The following is a 21768-nucleotide window of genomic DNA, read 5'->3' on the forward strand; positions in this document are numbered from 1 at the left end:
ATGGAAGTCTATAAGATGTATAAGTTAAATTGGATGTTAAATTGTAATTGGATTGGTTATTATAAATTTGAATAAAAATTAATTATAAAAAAAAAAAAGTGTTACCTGTATATTGGCATATGGATGGTCAATTTGCAAACCAAAGGCTTTTTTTCAGTAATGGAGAGAACATTTCTTTCCCCATACACTTCCTTATTTTATTAAATTTCAACTGAACCAGGACAGAAAAGATTGTTCTTGCCTGCACAGGAAGATGACCAGCTTCTATGCGCTGCATTCTAGTGAGTCCTTGAACACCATTCAGGTTCAGATAAATGTGGATAAGAAAAGGTTCTATTAATAACAAAACCCATATTGTAGCCTTGGACCAATAATACGTAAAGAAGGTATCTTTAAAATGAAAGACGACAATATGGACATTTGCAACAAAGCTTTTTCTCTTTTTCTTTTAAAGAAAGTGGTGAGGTATTTACTAGTGTGGCATTCATAAAGGCAAGTAAATATAGAATTATTTCAGCTGCCAGTGCTTATTGTGGGAAGGCACTCAGCAAACTTTATAAAGTAATTGTAAGCTGCATCGCACAGGAAAGGTCTTTATACCAACTAATGAAATGCAGCCACCTCTTCATTAAAATCTGTGAGATGTTTCATGGCAATTCTCTACGTTGTAACCATGGAAATAGGATAATATATAGCATCAGAATGAAGTGATATGTAGAAATAAAACACTCTTAGTCACATTGGAAGTTTTCCAGAACACCTTTTTTTAAAAAAAATAATCACATAGCTTGATGGCTATTTCATAAACCCAAGGAGCTGGGATTGTATTTCTATGCCCACTTACCTGGGAGTAAACCCCATCAACACACTGAGACTTAATTCTGAGTAGAAAGGTATAAGATTGCACTGTTAGTCCCACTGAGATGGGAATACTGAATACTGAAGCAGCACACACACACACACACACACACACACACCACAAACTGGTCAGAATAATCTCCCCAGTATAGTTCTGATAAGAAAATGAGAAGAGCCTGCTGGATCAGGTCCATGGTCCATCCAGCATCCTGTTCTTACAGTGGCAAAGCCTGTGGGAAACCCATAAGCAGGACTGAAATGAGCACTCTCTCTTTCTGTGGTTCCCAGCAACTTCCACTTAGATAAATATATCAGTACAGTCATACCTTGGATCTCAAACACCTTGATACTTGTACGTTTTGGCTCCAGAATGCAGAAAACCCAGAAGTAAGTGTTTCAGTTTTCAAACTTTCTTTGGAACTCAAACATCCAACATGGCTTCCGCAGTTTCTGATTGAGTACAGGAAGCTCCTGCAGCCAATCAGAAGCTACGCCTTGGTTTTCGAATGTTTTCGGAAGTCGAACAGACTTCCAGAATGGTTTGCGTTCGGGAACCAAGGTATGATTGTATTATCTTCTTCTTCTTCTTCTTCTTCTTCTTCTTCTTCTTCTTCTTCTTCTTCTTCTTCTTCTTTGTCAATTGTAGCCGAGTAGGATTGTCTTCCATAAACACGGTTTTAACAATGAGTCCGTAAGTGACTGTGGAGGCCAGTTCTGGATCCACATGCCCTTCCACATTGGGGACATTGGTTTGGTCAGGAGTTGATCACGGTGTGGATTTGCCAAGCATGCCTTCCCCTTAGCACGTTACTCCCTTGCGTCCTGAGTTTGAGTGTCTTCAAAGCCCATTACACCTTTGGTAAAAGCTGTACTCCAACTGGAGCGCTCACAGGCCAGTGTTTCCCTCTATTATGTATTACATAAGACATAATACGACTGTACTATGACATAATAACAATAATAATAGTTTTAAAGAACAAATACATTGGATACATAAAATATATCCCTATACACATCAGAATAAGCTCTGCAAGTTACTTCAGCAGACTTTTCAAAACATTCCTAAAAAATGCATATGGATCTCCATTTCTGTGCAGTTTGTTTCACCAATACATGGCAACAACACTCTGTTTTTCAGCAAAAAGATTGGCACCTTTAAATGAAAAAAATCTCTGGCTTTTCCCTCTGTACTGACAATGGCTGGGCACACACCATATATTTAAAGCTCGTTGCCTCCCACAAAGTATCAACAGAAATCTAGTTTACCCCCTCACAGAGCTATACCTTCCAGCACCCTTAACAAGCCATGGTTCCCAGGATTGTTTGCATGGGTGTGGTGTCATCCGCTTCAAATGTGCTTCAATTGTATGTTGTGAATCCTCCCAGGTATGAATCCTATCAATGCTTCATATGAAAGAGTCTCACTATCTGAAAACCTTTGCTTATTTACGGCCTATTTTTAGGTTCAGGCAGCAACGCAGAATTGAGAATTCTGGTCAAGGATCATATTTTCCACTCCTCCCCCCCCCAACTTCTTTTTTGCTTTTAATCCCACTCCTTGTTAACAGCTGCTGGTTTCAGTATTATGGGGAACAGAAGCGTGTGTGTCCCTGCACGTCTCAGCACAGTGGAAGACAACATTCTGCCTGTCTTCTTTCAGAGCCCACGTACTGCCTTTGACACTCGCTCAGAAAGCAGACTTTGGCTAATGATCAAGCAGCGTACAGGCTGTGGTGCAGTCATCATCCTGGATTTGTTATAGGTGCTGCTGCATCGCTCCTTCTCTCTAGCTGCAAAGCTCTCTGATGTGGCACTGCATCCAGAAAAAAAATAATGGGTAAATAACAGAGGGCTTCACTCCCAGTATGTTTTAAACGTGTAAAAATGTCACTTACAAATGTTGAACTGATTACTCGCTAATTATAACTGACATTTTAACAAATTGAAACTCTGCTTCCTTGCGACACTTCTGGGCTTATGGTGATGCCTGTGGTGTTATGTTTGGCCACAAGGGGAAGTGTGAGCATGTCTTCGTGGCACAGCAATTTTTATACACAGAGGTTCAGCCAGGGCAAGCCCAAGATATTTTGATGTCTGAGGTGGAGCAGCAAAAAAATGGCCCTCTCTACAAATTAATGGTGCCTAATGGTATTCTGCCACCCAAGGCAGAAAGCCCCCGAAGTGCTCCTCCCTCTCCCTGGCAGAAGAAATACAATAATAATAGTGGCCCTTTCGTAACATCCATGCCAACTCCCTCACTGATGGGGCTGGTTTGTTGGACTACAGTCATACCTTGGTTCCCGAACAGCTTAGTTGACGAACAAATCGGCTCCCGAACGCCGAAAACCCAGAAGTAAGTGTTCCGGTTTTTGAACGTTTTTGGAAGCCGAATATCCGACACAGCTTCCGCTTGAGTGCAGGAAGCTCCTGCAGCCAATCAGAAGCCGCACCTTGGTTTTCGAATGGTTTCAGAAGTCGAACGGACTTCCAGAATGGATTAAATTCGAGAACCAAGGTATGACTATATATGGAGCTTTGTCCAAATTGTTGTGATGTTTTTAAGATCATGGGATTAAACTGCACGAGAGAATGAATTAAGACATTGAAAAGAGGGTGGCTGCTGGACATCCTCTTGGCTCAGTTTCTCAGTGGCTTCTGCAAACCTTGAGTTTCCCCTGAGCATGCTGGTATCTCCCTCTTGTTTCTCAGTGGCTGTGTGTTGCTTGCAATCCTGTTGCCACTCATTGGGTGAGTTTACTATTAGAAGGCATGATGGCTTACCCCAGATCTGTATGTTTTCTTTTCTTCTCGCCTTTCCAGTCTCCACACCGACTGCAGCTTTCCCTCATTTTGTCATTAATGACAGAGTTAAATTGATGTGATTCCAGTGAGCACAGACTAATAATAATATATTGTTCTCATGTAGAATCATGCCTCATAAATTCCTAACCAGACTCCTTGAGATGCAAACAATTGAGAAGAGAACCCATATTTAAATTGACCAGCCAGAGGCTAATAAATAGCATACCAAAGATAGGAGACTTCAGCACTGATGATTTGTCATTAACGTCTATTTACACAAATATATGCACTGCATGAAACATAGGAATAAATTGGTATGGAGTCAGCCATGTTTAGAATAGACCTAATGAAATGAATGAGACTAATTTAAGACTATTTGATTTCAAGGAGTCTAAAAGCATGATTAAGTCTGGACTCAACTTGTAGTTGGTAATTAGCAGTGCAGATAAAAATATTGTGCTGGCAAATGAAGATAATATTTTAAACAAAGTCTAAAGCAGGGATGGGGAATGAGTGGCCCTCCAGATGTTACTGAACTCCAACTACCATCAGTCTCAGGCCTCCAGAGTTGCAGTAACATCTGGAGGACAAAAGGCTCCCCATCCTTTCTTTAGACTTTGGATATTTATTTCTTCATACAAGATTGCTATCTGCACTGCTACATCATATATTCTCAAACAGATCCATACCCGCATATGGAATTAAATGCATATTGTAATGAGTGTGAATGTACTTGAGTTACAAAATGTGGGAGTTGGTCCAGAGACTACAAGTGAAATTTAGCAATACAGAAATGGTGAGTTTTGCTTGTCGTGAATGATGTACTACCTTTCTCAAAGCACTCAGGCTTGATTGTAACCAATGGACCACAATCCAGATTCTGTGTTCCTAAGGCAATTAAAACAATAATGGAGTTGTTCATTTGTTTGCTTGTTGCATTTATAGCTCACCTTTTCCACCAAGAAGCTTTACCTCCAAGGAGCTCAAAGTGGCACACATGGTTCTTGCCTTCCTCAATTAGCCTCACAACAACCCTGTGAGGTAGGTTAGGCTGAGAGGTAGTGGCTGGCCCGAGATCACCCAGTGATCTTCATAGCAGAGTGGGGATATGAGCCCTGATCTCCCAGGCCCTAGTCCAACACTCCAACCATTGCACTACACTGGCTCTCAGTGTGGTCCTTGTGTTCTCCCAACACCACATTTCCAGAGAATGTACCTGATTCTTTGAAGCAGAAGGGTTGCGTACAGAGAGAAGTATACCTGGGCACCTTGGAGCCCTGAACAAAGGAACACCTGGGCAGATAGTGTACAGAAATAGGTTGGCAGGTTGGTATCTTTCAGCCACCTGCAGTGTTTATGAAGCCATTTGCAGAATTATGACAATGGCCCAAACCTTGCTGGCAGTGGCTGTTCAGGCACTCCTGCATTCATCTTTTCCACGCTGTCACTGGCTCAGGCTTGAATGAAAGCCCACAGAAATGTGAAGCATATACTTAGCTACAGAGCCCTGGGCATGTTCAGCAGAAGTCACAGCTGCATCACCTTTGAAAACAAGGCCAGGTTACCAATTACTGTGTTTACAATGCTTAAGACAAAAGTGTTCCCCTATGCCTCCGAAAACCAAAGTTCATTAAGCAGTTTATTAAATGTACCACTTCTCACATTGCTCACGGGACCGTACTTGAGTGATGTCCTCCATCACCCATCTAATTTGGCTTCACCTCTGCCTCCTTAAGAGGTGCATATCACTTTAATTATATACATTAAGGCAGTGTGACTCACGTTGGTGGAGGTGGCAAATGCAGTTCCTTCTGGCCTTGGCTAAGAGAGCTGTTTTGGAAGACGATTCCCTCGGAGAATATTGTCAGCTAAGCTAACCTATCATCACCCCCTTCCTCATTATAATCCTGAAGGCAAATCTGTTTCTATGGTTTTAATTAATATCTTCATAGACCATCCTCTCTAACATACCTGCCAAAACCCAGGAGATTTTATTCTCTGCATTCTAAAAGCCAATCTGAAAGAGCAGAGGAGGTAACATAGGTCTGGACAGTTTAAAGCATAACGTTCAAGGCAGTAGGCTTCCCTGTCTCTAGTGTGAAAATTAGACAGGATTTTGTGCAGAAGCATATCACTGATTGTAAGAGAAGTGGAATGACGACACCATGAGACTTGCTTATGTTACTGGGACATGCCTTGCATCTTACAGTAGTTTGTTACTGCCGGGCGTACAATTGTGATTTTGTAGCTGCCATTGCTTTTTATCCAAGATATAAAAATCCAACCTAATTTAAAACTTGTGTCATACTATGCATGTATTGAAATAATGCCTTTTTCTTCTTCTTCTCTTTGACGGTCCCCATGGAATGGAATCCACAGCAAAGCAATTTATACGAAGGGTTTGGACACGTGGTAGGCCATCACACATTCAGCAAGCCCAATTTGATTTAAGTTGCAAAAGGCAGCATTAAGGGGTTTGAGAAAACACAGGTATGTGGGGGCCTTTTCTACATCTAGTTCTTTGTGGAGCTCAAGAATAGGGAGTATTTCATGGTTCTATTTTCGAAAGCTATTTTTATCCTAGTGCAATTCTAAACTTGTCCATTCTGAAGTCTAACAGAATTCCACAAGATGGGCACAGCCATCCAAACCTAGGAACTCAGGAAGCCGTCTTAGGCTGATTCAGACCACTGACCCACGCAAACCAGTATTACCTATTCTGATGGGCAGCAGCTCTCCAGAGTTGCAAGCAGGGGTGTCTCTCTGCCCTGCCTGGAGATGCCAGGGTTGAACCTGGGACCTTCTGTATGGGAAGTCAACATGGTATCACTGAGTCACAGTCCTTCTCCTGATCTTCTGTGTTCTAGGAGGTTTGGATGAGGTAGAGGTAGTCCTCTTCACAGGCCTGCCTGGCTCTATCAGCCTCTGCCATCAAGGCACCCCTCTGTCTCTGAGGTCCAAGTAGTCTCCTCACCCTTCCAGTGGCCATAGGAATTCTGGACCCATCCTTAACCATTCATCATTAACCTGGGATCAGGATGTGTTCTGATTAGACATGATGCAAGTATGCAGAGCTAAGCAGGCTTGGTCTGGTCAGTGTCTGGATGGAAGACATACCTGAGTTGCATGATGGAAAAATGTTAGTGTGTGTGTGTTTATATGTGTGTGTTGATGGATTATGCCGAAATGGCAAAAAATGACTGGAAGACTCAGAAATCAGAAAGACCAAAATTTCAATAAGGAATGGGGAAAATTTATAATTTATCCTAAAAAACCATTGTAAACAGTTAAAATCGTTAGCAGGATTGGAATAACATTTGTAGTTTAATGGTGAATTTAGGATATGATGGAGATGTAAAAGATTTGGATTATAATAAAAGATGCAGGAGGAAATGACTAACAATAGGACCCACAAATGAGGAGGAGAGAAGTCCAGAATCTTTGGAATCTTGTTTTTATATGTTGTATGTTAGATATGTGATTGTAAAACTTTAAATGGGGGGAAAACAAATAAATTTATATTTGTGTGTGTGTGTGAATGTAGATCACACACACACACAGCTCTAAAGTTTGTTGCACACTGGTGGAATGTAGCAATGCTACTGGGAAGAAGAGACTCAACGCCTTGCATTGGACAAGCAAAAAACCAAGATTCCTTTTTTTTGGGGGGGAGGAGGGAAATGAGCTGCAATAATTTACCCCCAGATTGTACTTTACAGAGAAGAGCCTGGAAGCCTCCAGAGAACAGCATGACCATGTGGAATGAAAACAGAGATAATACATCAAAGTCAACAATTAACATTGGCAATTCATAGAAAGAGTGCTTCCCCCTGCAGCTACCAGGTGCCACGAAAGAGGCCTATTGCATCAAAGGCTTCCTAAGTGGAAGGTCTGGATGAATAAGGTTTTACTGTAATCCTACTGGTAGTAGCCATCCTTTGCTGTTTGCCTCAACTTTTCATTTTAATAAGCATGTATTATTTATACGCTGTTGTAACGTGTGGTATGTTCTAGCTGTTGCTTTGCTATGGCGGCTTGTCAGGAAGACTCATTATATCTCTGGGTGTCAGAGGATGTAAAAAGATCTCTCTCCACCTTGTATTTGTGAAGGCATTAATAATTCATCCATTTGTCAGGACAAAGAACTTCTTTAGAGCCGTACGCGCGGCTTTGAAACCACAGAAACAGGAGGATCCCTCCCACTTTCTGACTAGATGCTCTTCTTTATCACAGCCAGATCAATCTTAAAGAAAATTTGGAGCCTTCAAAACATCAATCTGCGTAGCTGTGGGATGACCAGTGCTGAGATTCAAAGAGCCCAGGGTAGTGGTGTCATCTTGCTGTTGTCATTCTCAGTGACCAAACATGTCAAGATCGTGGAAGGGAAATGAAGAGTGTATCTCAAAGCACCTCTTTGTGTAGTTGCACACAGAAAGTTGTGAGAACAGACGGTTCTTTGGCCACAATCCTCTTGTTCAGCTCAGAAACCAACTCTGAGGGAAAGGAGATATCATCTGGGGAGTCATCACACACACTCCTGCACCCAAGACTGAATGTGGCCTTCTCTAGCTCAGAGGACACCCTTCTGATTCATCCCTCAGCACCTTCATGCCATGGGAAACAAGGCTACACAATGGCAATGGTCCTTTAAAAGAACAGACAGCTCCTCAGAAGGGTGGGGGAGGCTAATAGGAAGTTCTGACCAACCAGTCTTCATAAGGCTCAAGAGGGCTTTAATGTGCTGCCGAGTCAACAGTTATCCCCAGTTGGGTCCTAACCAGCATGGGCTGCTGTGAGGTGCAACAGGGTAAGGCAAACTATTTTATACTGCTATGTCCTGGTTGTGATCTGTAAATTGGATGTTGTCCTTTAGAACTAGCTTTTTATTTTATTGCATAGGAGGGCTGGGGAACCTCTGGCTTAAGGGTCAAATTTGGCCCCCCAGGCCTCCCCTCCCCAGTTGTGGTGTGAGGCCATTTCCCCCTCAAAAAAAACCATACCCTCTTGCCCCATACCTGATATCACAATTTATGTAAGGTGCAGGGCAGCTAGAGTAGTGGCAGCCCTGCAAAAATCTGGATTGTGAGGAATTCATTCCTGTTGGGTTCAGGTGCACCTGAACCCTGCAGAAAGGAGGACTGAATTCCCTGCACATCAGCTGGTGCACAGCGGGTTCAATCCTGCTTGGTTACTATCTCCTCCCCTGCATATCAGCTTTGGCATGTTTGTGGGACAACCCACTTGTCAATCACTTGGTGTCATTGATGTTGGAGTGGTTGACTGTTTCTGAAATGGTTCTGAAGTTTGGGAGGAGATAAAGATCAAGGCCATCAAAAGCCAGCAAGGTTCCCCCCTCTTCTTGTATGGTGAGCTGTAGCCTGGACACCTTGGAAGCAAATGGCTATTTTAAATGTTTAATCATATTTGGGGGTTGGCCTCAGAGGCCCCTTCCAACTCTGCCTTTCTATTATTGTTGTTGATTTCATGGATTTGTAATGTTTGCAGTTGTAAACTGCTTTGAGAGGCAGTTGCCTAAGTAGTGGTCTCAAAGCCTAAGATAAAGAAATGTATAATTAAATAAGCTAAGCTGACAAGACCTTTAGCTCATCTCATGGAATCACAGGTGGGCATTTTGAACCAATGTTCAGTACTGGCAAAATATTTTCCGACATAACCGCCTCTAGAATATCCCTTCCAAAGCATTCCTTCCTTACTCTAGAGCAGTTCTATTGGTTTGAACAATGCCATGCTGTGTCTCTTCCCTTTGTATTACAAGCAAAAAATCAGCTCTGCACACATCTAAAAATAGCTTTTAATCTTCAACACTTCAGCTGAAGATTAAAAACAATTCACACATGTTCTCAGTCCTTCTTGCAATAGCGCTACGAGATGGGCCCCTCTTATCCCCATTCTGTAACTGGGGATAATGTGGGGCAAGGAGCTAAAGGTGAAACTGAGTTCAGGAGTCTCTGTACCCGCAATTGCCGTCCACCCACAGGGACTTTTGCTGATGTTCCCTTCTTACTGAACACTCTGCAAAGCTGTGTCAGAACAGAAGGGAAGCCCTGGGACAGCCTCCAATAATCACAAGGAGTTAGGGATGGGACATCTGGAGGGCACGATAGCATTTAGGCATCTCCATGAGGCACTTTGGATCTCCACCATATTCTTTTGCTATACATCTGTTCTCTTGGATGAGGACACCTTCTCTGAAGCTCCATTCCAATGTGAAGAAATTTGTATTTTTGGTTTCTGCCTTTAATCAAGAAACTGGCTTCTGAGCTGTAGAGCAGAGTGAAACTGGCACCCAGCACATAAATTAAAAGACTACGCAGAGAGGCTAAGAAAAAATTCTTCTGTGGAACAACTGATGTGAAGAGCTCTTCAGATAATGGGTTGGTTGGGAAATGTTGCCTGTCTCTTTGGCAGGATGGAAATGGTTCTTTCTGAAGTGAACGCAGTGCCAGCTTTTCAATCCGTATTTCCAATCCTCAGCAGGAAATGTGAAAACAGATGACCAGCTTAGCATATGTGGAGAAGTTTCCTCGTTCCTTAAATGCATCCTAAAATGTTGTCTAATGCACAGCCAAGGTTGGTTTGATACTTTTTGGTAATTGTTGATCTGTCTCTTATTACTGAATCATTCTGTTTCAATGGAAGGAAGAGATTACCCATCTATGTGTTTTTCCATAGACACTCATTCTGTTCTCATTGTGTTAAAACTCATAGTGATAATGGTGTTTCATCTGGTGAGAAAGCTGTGGTGCTTTTACTCAGTTTGCTACCTCGGGACCATTATGTCTTAGCAATGTCAACATTTAACAAACTCTAACAAAGTTCCCATGAAGCTGAAGAATCAACACGGCTTCTTCAAAGGCAAGTCCTGTTTTGCTAACATTGTAGAATTCACCAGAAGTTTCCATCTTGGACATGTGCATAAGGATTATCCGTGTCACTTAGATCTTGGACTTTTATAAAAAAAAATGTTTGACAAAGCTTCTCAACAAAGTTTTCTGAACAAACGTAATAGTCGTGGGCAAAAGAGCAGATCATCATTCAGATCAGTAACTGGCTAAAGAAAAGTGAGTAGGAATAAATGGACAGTTTTCACAATGGAGAGATTGTATCATTAAAATGTTTAAACTACCTGAGGCCATCAAAGTGGTATATGAGTTATAAATAAAAGAAAATACAAAAAAACCCCAAATATAAAAAACAATTAAAGCATTTCCTACACACTCTATGAATGAAAAGTACTATTTCTACAGGTGCACTATTCATATTTTACAAGAAAACCTCTTTAGGAGGCACCTCATTGGGAATTTATATCCCACCCTGGGCTCCTTTGGAAGGAAGTTAGGGAAATAAATTCAATAAACGAATAACAGGATGTGTATGTTTAATTTTGGTCGGTAATTGATTCCAGAGGGCTGAAGCTGCAACACTAAAAAGTCCAGTTTCTAGTGCAAACTAAATGCACCTCTAAGGCATGTGGTACTTTCAGCAGTAGCCTCATCTGATATTATTATTTTATTTATTCAATTTATATATCACCCTTTATCAAAAGATCTCAAGGCGGTGTACAACATTAAGAACACATTTTATGGAATATCAATAATAAAAACATAATAGAAAGCATGATAGCAGACAGCGGAATAATAACAAAATCACAATAGCAGTCCCCACCACCACCTCAGCTTTAACAAGGGAGAGGTGATGCCTTGGTTAACCTGATCCCAAGTTCTTGAGAAGTGTAAGTAGTGGGGTCTCCCAAAGATTTAGACTGGTGCTTTTTCAACTTGTTCATAAATGACCTGGAGTTAGGGAAGAGCAATGAGGTAGCCAACTTTGTTGATGACCCAAATTATTCAGGGTGATAAGAACAAAAAGGGATCTGCAGAAAACTGCAAAAGGGACTCTCCCAAATGGGTGAATGATCAATAAAATTGCAAATGCAAGGTCAGTGTAAGCAAACAGTTCAGCATAATTAAATGTAAAGAGATGCACACACATTGATGGGGGTCTGAGGACACGATGGCTGAGTAGGAAATTGATCTTGGAGTCATGGTGGGTAGCTTAGGTATGCTGTTGAGCCAGTGTGTAACAGCTGTGAGGGAGATGAATTCCATGGTAGGGCTCATTAGGAAAGGGATCGAAAAGAAAGCTGCCAATATCATAATGTCATTATTCAAATCAATAGTGCGACTGCACTTGGATACTGTGTATAGATGCATCTCAAAAAATATACCACAGAGCTGAGAAAGGTGCCAGGAGAGGGCAGCTAAAATGAGCAGGGAGCTGCAGCAACTCCCTCATAAGGAAATGTTACAGCGTTTGATTTAGAAAAAAGAGGCAAATAATCGAGAACACGATAAAATTATGCATTGGATGGAGAAAGTGCATAGAAAAATTCCCGTCAGCCGTTAAAACTTGGAGATTCTGATAACTTCCTGATGGTAAAGAGCTGTTTGACCGCCGAACAGACTCCCTCAGAAGGTGGTGGACTCTCCTTCCTATGAGGTTTCTAAGTGGAGGTTGATAGCCATCTGGTGCTTTAGTTGACGTTCCTGAAATGCAGGGGATCAGATCAGACTACCCTCAGAGTGCCTTCCAAGTACAGTACTTCTTCACCCAGCTCATAGTTAAACTTCTTACCACCAGATTTGATGAAGGCCATTAATTTAAGAATACTTTAAAGGGGGATTAGATACCTTCCTGGAGTATCTTATTTCATTGTGCACAGGTTGTACAATGACAATAAAAGTATTATTATTATTATTATTATTATTATTATTATTATTACTACTACTACTACTACTATATTGGCTACTACTCATAAGAACTTAAGAAGAGCCTGCTGGATGAAGTCAATGGCCCATCTAGTCTAGCATCCTGCTCTCACAGTGACCAGCCAGGAGCCTGTAATAATAGTAATAGTAATAGTAATAGTAATAGTAATAGTAATTTATTTGTACCCTGCCTATCTGGCTGGGTTTCCCCAGCCACTCTGGGCAGCTTCCAACAAAGATTAAAAATACATTAAAGTGTCACAAATTAAAAACTTCCCTGAACAGGGCTGCCTTCAGATGTCTTCTAAATGTCAGGTAGTTGTTTTTCTCTTCGACATCTGGTGGGAAGGAGTTCCACAGGGCAGGTGCCACTACCGAGAAGGCCCTCTGCCTGGTTCCCTGTAGCTTAGCTTCTTGCAGTGAGGGAACCACCAGAAGGCCCTCGGCGCTGGACCTCAGTGTCCGGGTAGAACGATGGAATGGAGACGCTCCTTCAGGTATACTGGGCTGAGGCCATTTAGGGCTTTAAAGGTCAGCACCAACACTTTGAATTGTGCTCGGAAATGTACTGGGAGCCAATGTAGATCTTTCAGGACCGGTGTTATGTGGTCTCGGTGGCTGCCCCCAGTCACCAGTCTAGCTGCCGCATTCTGGATTAGTTGTAGCTTCCGGGTCATCTTCAAAGGTAGCCCCACGTAGAGTGCATTGCAGTAGTCCAAGCGGGAGATAACTAGAGCATGTGGGAAATCTGGAAGCAGAACCCGAGCACAAGAGCACTCTGACCTCCTGTGGTGGCAGAGCATAGCCATCATGGTTAGTAGCTATCAATAGCTTTCTCCTCCACTAATTTGTCCTCTTTTAAAGCCATCCAAGTTGGTGGCCATCACTTGCCTCCTGCAAATGTGAGTTCCATAGTTTAATGGTGTGTGACACGAAGAAGTGCTTTCTTTTATCTGTCTTGAATCATCCACCATTCGGCTTCATTGAATGTCCACAAGTTCTATTCTGTATCCATATGTAATATTCTAAGTTTCTTTCTCACTTTTTCTCTAAAGTAAAAAATCATGTTTTTATAGCTGTCCAATAGCTGAAGTTATCTGGGTGGTTCACAAGCAACAACAGCAGAAATCATTAAAATGCAGTATAGAACAATAAAAAATTGTATCACATTAATTAAAAACAAACAAAGCCTGAACACACAGTTTTTGTCTTTATGTCCTAGTTAGCCACTGTGGGAGAAGGAATGCTGGACGGCGTGAGCCTTTGGTTTGATCCAGTAAGAATCAGCTTAGTTTCTTATCTCGAAGATGATTAGAAGACTGCAGCTGAATCCATGCAGCTTGATCCATCTCTTTGCTACACATTCAAAGCTGCATTGCTCCCACAGAGCTCCTTTTCCACAACGGCATCCCGATTCATTTAAGTCACTAGTGCTCAAAGTTCTATCCCTCTATGGTGGTGAATGATGGCAGCATGAATGCCTGGAAACTAAAGCCTGGATTTGTGGTTTAGCATTTTATCCTCAAGTGACGGAGCACTGAAGAACTTAGTAGACAATTTGGCTTCAAAACACAAAATAGACTTTATTACCTGCTAATTAATCATAGCGAAGAGTAAACATTGTCGCGGAAGAGGCATAGACAAGGAATACTGCATCACAATTCATTAGGCAATAACTCATACAGAATATAAATAAGGATTTTTTTTCTTCTTTTAAAAAACAAGCCTTTATTTTCCTAATGGCATTATAGGGTTCAGTGACTGTAGCAAAACCTCTGTATTTCATATTGTACACAGCATTTATTCTTATAATAAACATAAATATATATATATGTGTGTGTGTGTGTGTGTGTCAGGGACTCTGCAGAAAGCGATACAAATGAACTATATACACAGGCACCTTTTGTGGAGCAAAACAAATACAATCTAAGAGTAGATCTACAAAACCAAAGTGCACAGTAATATAGTATTTGCTCAGAACATTATCAGCAGCCTTTCATAATGCAGGCTGGTGAATTTTGTACATCCACTTTTATATACAATTTTAAAAATAATGTGAACTACCTGTAGTTCCTACACTAATTTTCAAAGAGGCAGTGTACCTTTTCTGAAGTCTTGCGTTTGTGCAGTTATATTAAAAACGGCATATAAATTTGTTCTCCCTGTCACCCAAGTCTCTGGACTATTTCAGACACCTTTCTATGGCTATAGTTTGCCATCAACATCAGACCTGATGTTTCCAGGCATTCTGTTTGATATTTATTTTGTCATAATTGCAATGGCTAAACTCCTTGCGCTTAATGGTATATATTGAAATGAAAACTGCAATGGGTTCTCAGGGTGCGATAGCATTTTGTTGGGAGACGTGGAATGTACAAAAACACAGAGTTGTGCTTGAATTGAAATATAGATTACTCACTCAGAGCTCTGCACTTCTGAAAAGCATCTCACCCTGGCATTTCTCAAATGGCTCTCTAGAGGAAATACGCTGCTAAAAGAGTGATTCATAGACCACGGCTTGACGTAGCAATATTGAAGTGTTGTGTGAATCACCTCTTATAAATTTTTCACACACTGAACTCTAAATAGCTTCTTGTGTGATGGCCCACACTTTTCCAATGGAAGCCTTTCCTCTCCTATTGCGCTTTATTACAAAGTACCAAATTACGTTGACGCCAGTCTGGTCTGATGGGCAGTTCATGCATAGCCATAATAGCAAGCGATGCAACACCAAAAATGCCTTCAGTGTCCTCTCTTAAAGCACCTGAGCTGTTGGGCAGATGACTTCAAAGGCATCATAGGGTGCAGTTGTGTATTGGCAGCCTTGTGCATTTTGCAGAAGTAGCTCTGGAGTTTTGTGGAGGTGTGTTGTTCGAACAGAATCGCTCTTGGACTTTTCATGACAAGAATAAGAATCATTTTCTACCGCTGAGAATAGCATGTGAGGCTGACTTCACTGTGAAGTTTCAAAGAAGTGGCAACAGGCACAGCCCAAAGAATCATAGGACCAACTTTCAGACCTTCTGCTGTCACAGTGGATCATGTTTTCCCCAACTCTAAATTACAATATTCATATAAACTGCCCATAATGAAGTGGTTGGGTGAGATTTCTGCCAGTGGTTTGGTAGGCCATCACCAATCTTCAAGAGGGCGGTTAAGATTCAAGACATGACATGATAACTGCAATCTGATCTTGGGAAGGGTAAATCTCTCAATCTCGATTCCTCTACATTTTTCATTTTTTCCACTGTTAAATTCAGTTCACATTTCCACATCTGTTTGGGTTTAACCGCTCCCCCGAAAAAAGTCCTCATGAAAATGAGCCAGCATTTCATTGTCTTTCTGATAATTTCAACAGTCATTCGTTCTATCTTATATGATTCCAGCCATCCCAGATACATACATACGCTGAAAAATGTGTAGCACATGTTTAAAATCAGAGAACCTGTTCAGCTTTGATAATATGGGCAAAGCAATCCAGCAGCAAGAAGAAAATGATGATCCAGAAATGATGGAATTTCCCTTAATTATTTCTTTGAGTTGTTTGAAGTGTTGGGTTATATCATATCATTAACATTTAAAAATCCAGTATGTATCTAAGACTGCCTTGAATGTTTAACTGCACAGTATGAATAATGCCAAGAGCAAGCCTGACTCTACTGAAGTTAAGGGGCCGGCTTTTGTTTAAGTACCCTGAAGAGATTATCACAAAGCAATTATTGGAGTTAAGATGCATGCACGAATATGGGAGAACTTCACCCTGTTTGTTTAAGTATGAGAGCTTTAGCATAGGGTGGAAGCTGGATATCTAACGGGTTTTGATACATAGAGGACAGAGAAATAGAGAAATTCATGGAGGAAAGAGCTATCAGGAGCTACTAGCCATGATGGCTGTGATCTGCTGCCGCAGTTGGAGGCAGTAATGCTTCTGAATACCACTTGAAAACCACAAGAGGGGAGAGGGCTCTTGGACCCAAATTGTGCTTGCAGGCTTCCCCACAGGTATCTGGTTGGCCACTGTGACAGCAAGATGCTAGACTAGATGGCCTGATCCAGCAGGCTGTTCTTATGTTTGTAATTCTAATAGCCCGATCGCAAAATTTACTCGAGGAATAAAAGCTTCCGATGGATGTACCATGTTGCATGTAGTTCTGCATGTATTCACTGAAGGGTGGCCATTCTCATTGCCACTTGGCAAATCTTGTCAAAATCCAAGGGAACTTCTAAAGTAGTTTATGACGAGAAATGGGAACAAAGGAAGCTGCCTGACTCCAGGCCAGAATTTCATTTCTTCATATCGCTCATTATAGTCTATTTTGATTGACTGTTGCTCTCCAGTGAGTCTTCTCCTATAGTGTTCCTTTCAGTGATATACAGTGGTGCCCCGCAAGACGAATGCCTCGCAAGATGAAAAACTCGCTAGACGAAAGGGTTTTCCGTTTTTTGAGCTGCTTCGCAAGACGAATTTCCCTATGGGCTTGCTTCGCAAGACGAAAACGTCTTGCAAGTTTGTTTCCTTTTTCTTAACACCGTTAATACAGTTGCGACTTGACTTCGAGGAGCAACTCATAGAACGCAGTGTACATAGTAGCCTTTTTTGAGGTTTTTAAAGACTTTGGTGATTTTTGAAGCTTTTCCAAAACTTCTTTTGCAGCCATTTGGTAAGTTAAGCTTTTAAAACTTTTTTGGGGGGTTTTGGATTTTGGGTTGGGGTGTTTGGAATTCAAGGACTTGGTTTGGGGAGGGGTTTGCAAGAATCTGGAAGCTTGTGTTTTTCCCCCGTGCATTTTTATGATTTTCTGTGACCATTGGGACACTCTGCTGTTTTTTTTTTAAAAATCTGGATTTGAATTTCTGTGTGCTGGGTGGGTGGGGGAACAGTTGGGGAGGGGTTTGCAAGAATCTGGAAGCTTGTGGTTTCTTTCTGCATTTTTATGATTTTCTGTGACCATTGGGCCACTCTGCTGTTTTTAAAAAAAATTTCTGGGTTTGAATTTTGAAATGCTCTTTACAGTATGTGTTACTTTAAAGAACACTTAATAAACTCTTGTTGTACCAAATTTGGCTTTGTTTGGACTTTTTTTGACCATAGGAACGCATTAATTGATTTTCAATGCATTCCTATGGGATTTCGTGCTTCGCAAGACGAAAAATTCGCTAGACGAAACAATTCGCGGAATGAATTAATTTCATCTTGCGAGGCACCACTGTAATACGAATAATTAGAATGTGCTCCAGTTGTTTCATTACTGGGCTCCTAAGAATGAGTGAAAATCCAGTTGCCCATTTTCAACCAGATATGTAGGAAGATGAAGAATCTAGTCCTGCGATAACTCAGTCATTAGAGCATGAGATTCTTAAGCTCAGTGTTGTGAATTTGAGCAAAAGATTGCAGGGGGTTCGACTAGAGGGTCCCTTCCAACTCTACAATTCTATGATTCTAAGTCAGAAAAAGATGAAGAGAGAAACACAAGGATTTGGTAAACTGGATCCCACCAGTGATAAACCTGATTTTGTGTTATGTTCTTTGGATACTATAGTTATAAGATGCCAGCACATTGTTGACTGATTTAATTTTGAAAGCGCCCGAGTCCCAAATACTCATACTCTGAAATCAGTCCTGACTAAACTTACTTCTCGATAACCATGTGTAAACTAAATGTGATGGAAGCCTGCAAAGCAGAGGTGCAATGGCTGCAAATAGGCTCCCACAACTGGTTAGGGTGAAGATGCCAAACGCTGGAAAGGGTTTAGATAGCACCATCAACACACATAACACTTTACAGGGAGCCCTGGACAAAACAGTATTCCATCAGTGGGACTTGGCAGGTGTGTGTGCTGACTGTGGTATGCCAGCTGGACCTGATTGCCCAGTGCTGCTTGGAGTACCATGTAAGGATTTGGGTGGTGGTGGTTTTTTTTTTTTGCAAGCTCAGGACAGGCATCAGTTCTGGGCTTGCAGGGGTGCTGTGGCTCCAGCAGCTGCCCAAGGATGCCTGATGCAAACCAGAGGGAGGAATCATTTTTTGGCCACATTCCCCTTTCAGCAAACATTTTGGGCAGAGGGCATGCTAGTGGCAGGCAGGGCCAAAAGCAAAAATGGGCAGAACAAATGTGATTTTTATCTTGGCACAGTCATCTAGTTTCTGTGTGCACACCTCTCTAGCCTCCTTCCAGCCGAGCAAGATGTAGCACCAGAATTCAATGACCCATTGCAGCCATGCAAAAGCACTAAAGGATGGTGCAATGCAGGGCCTGTAAGCCATCTGGCCCAGGGAAAGAAAGGTGCGTCTTCACGAAGCACATAGTTAAATTACGGAACTCACTCCCACCGAAGGCAGTGATAGCCACCAATATGGATAGGTTTAAAAGAGGGTTTGACAGGTTGATGGAGGCCAAGGCTATCATTGGCAACCAGCCACAATGGATATATTTTACCTCCACTGTCAGAAGTGATATGCCTCTGAATGCCAGTGGCTGGGAGTTGTAGGTGGGCTCTTGTGTTCATGTCCACCTTGCTGCCCACATGTCACGGTCCGGATCAGGGGCGATCGAAGTCCCGGCTGGGGACGTCAGGACTGGGGGCAAGATGGCAGGGTGGGAGCAGGAGCGGGAGGCCAGAAGCCAGGAGTTGGAAAGCCAAGAGTCCGAGGGTCAGAGAGCCAGGAGTCAAGAAGCCAAGGGTCCGAGGGTCAGGAAGCAAAGAGTCACAAAGTCAGGGGTCCAAGGATCAAGAAGCAAAAAGTCAAGGGTCCAAAGATCAAGAAGCAGGGAGTCAAGGACCAGAAAGCAAGAAGCCAAACACAGTAAGGCAGGAAGCATGTTGCTGTGGCAAAGAGCCAAAGGGAAATGCTGACCTTATATACCTTCACAGCTCTTGCCACCAGGTGCTGTGAGTTACCAATTGGCCTCATCTGTGAAGCCGCGCCTTGCCTCTTCAGAACAAACTTAGGAAGGCCCCAGTCCTGCAGAATCCTATTGGTCACAGGGCCTGGCTCCTGCACACACACACCTGACACCACAGGCATCTGATTGGCCACTGTGAGAACAGGATGCTGGATTCAATGAGCCAGCAGCCTGCTCCTCTTCTTATGCACTTAGGTGTAGCTGGGGAGGAAATGTGGCCTAGGGAGAGTGAGGCATGAAGGGCCGCATTTGGCCACTGGGCCTGAGGTTACTATTCCTTGCTTTAAACAAACAGCAGCTCCCTGCTGTGATGGACTTGGGTAATATGGCACCAAAATTTGAACTGTCACCCCAAAGCCGGAAAAGCAAGGCTTGGGAAGGAGGCATGAAGGGTCAGGCAGGGCCTTAGAGCCCTCCCACCTCCTTCCTAAAGCTGGGAAAGCACTAACTAGGCATTGGGAAGGAGACAGGAGGACTCTAGGGCCCTTTCAGAGCCCTCACGCCTCCTTCCCAAAGCCCAGTTGCCTTACTTACTGGGCTTTGAGAAGGCCCTTGGCTCAGCACCCAGTGCCCTAAATGCATCTCTGCTCCGTGCTCCAAATCCACAGTCTAAATTTAGTCCTAGGGGAGACAGGCAACAAAGAAAGAGGGAGGGAAATAAGTTCATGAAGGAATGAAAGGAAGAAAGGGCAAGTTGCACATGCTTGGGCTTTGTTTCAGTGGTCAGTTGGACAAAGTCACTGAAACCAAAAATATCATGAGTCTCCTTTAAATCATCCTCATTTTTTATCATCCTCATCAAAAACCCTATAGTAACTCTGATGGTGTTCCAGGCCTCCAGTGTTAGCAACTAGAAAGCTATTCAAACGCCACTGAAAAGGCTGTGACAACCTGAATAGAATGCAGATGTTTTTTTCATTTAGCTTTCAGATTTTGCTGAGAGATTTCTCGTCAATGGCTATTCATTCTGGTGGGTTTTCAAAATTGCTGAAATTTTATAGTCCAACAGACAACAAGTAACGAGAAGCATACAGGATGGGGCATGCCGACGTCTGCACTGGTGCCTGGACGCTTCAAAACGTGACACACTTCCTTTTGCTTGTGGATATTACAGGCAGACTTGTCAAGGTGTCAATCACATCTGAGACAAGATTGACGAGACTCGCTGAGCACCTGCCTCAAAATTGTACAATGTCAGTAAGCTTTTATGGGAAAAAGAAAGAAAGAACAATTACCCTTTTTAAATCGAATGGCTTCAATTGGTAAATTCACATAGGGTTAGAGCTTACTATTTTATTTTAATTTTTTTTGTAACATGAAGCCCAATCCTTTAGGCTGCCTAAGACGTAAGTCTTGTGCTTATTACTTGAATGTCAATCCCACTGAATCTAGTGGAATATTGGCCTAATTCTCACAACCAGCAGCTGAGTTGTAAATCTGTGCCTTAGCCTCAGACCATAGGTGGGGGTTCACATTATGTTCTTCTATGGGTGTGAAAACATTTATACAGAAAACCAGTGTATCAGGGGGAAAAACCAGGCTTTTCTCATTAACATATAATTTTCCATGTGAAGTGGGGATTAAGCAGAGCGTGGGGCAGGCATAGGCAAACTCCGGCCCTCCAGATGTTTGGGACTACAATTCCCATCATCCCTGACCACTGGTCCTGATAGCTATGGATGATGGGAATTGTAGCCCCAAACATCTGGAGGGCCAGAGTTTGCCAATGCCTGGGGTGGGGAGAGAGAGGAACATTCAACTTTGTGAACCCCAACTGCAGTGGTAGAGTCTCTATAAACAAATTTATTACTGTGAGAACGAGACCTGATTTCTGATAGGCATAGGATTGGAGTACATGTGTTTCAGTTAACAGCCGATCTCTGACAAAAACATAATACATAATGGCTTATGGGGCAACCTAACAGCCCAGTCCTAAACCGGTTTGCACTAGCACATGGGTGATCAGGAATACCAGCGGCTACACAAGAGATCCGTATTTGAAAAAGCAGGGTAGTATGGCAGATGCACTAGCTCTAAGACCATAGCGCCAGGCTTAACAGGCTCCCATTATATCCTTAAGCAATATATTTTAGTTTTTGTAAAGCGCCACACAATTTCCCCCCTTTGTATTGAGTACTATAAAGGCAGGGCAGTTCAATAAACACAAGTCTGCAAGGAGCTGGGAGGACATAAATGGAATATGAGCCTCCATCTATAGCAGGGAGCACTCTGCTTAGCAAATGAAGGATCGATTTTGCTCACTTAAAATGATTTCATATTGATTAGAATGCCTAAAGTTCTGTTCATGTAAACAGCAGATCATGTGGCAGAAACATTCCTGGACCTCCATTTGAAGCTGCAGGTGAGTAATCACATAACTGAATATTTCCCAAATAAGCAACAGCAACCAATT

The 21768-nt window shown here is 42.3% G+C and overlaps 1 protein-coding gene across 1 annotated transcript in view; it reads left to right on the forward strand.

Annotated features, from left to right (window-relative positions):
- The window catches only part of CD47 (CD47 molecule), a 232563-nt gene that overhangs the window by 89017 nt on the left and 121778 nt on the right, over positions 1 to 21768 (forward strand). The window lies entirely within an intron of this gene.

This window comes from Podarcis filfolensis, assembly GCF_964270895.1.
Source record: "Podarcis filfolensis genome assembly, chromosome: 4".
Classification (NCBI taxonomy): Eukaryota; Metazoa; Chordata; class Lepidosauria; order Squamata; family Lacertidae; genus Podarcis; species Podarcis filfolensis.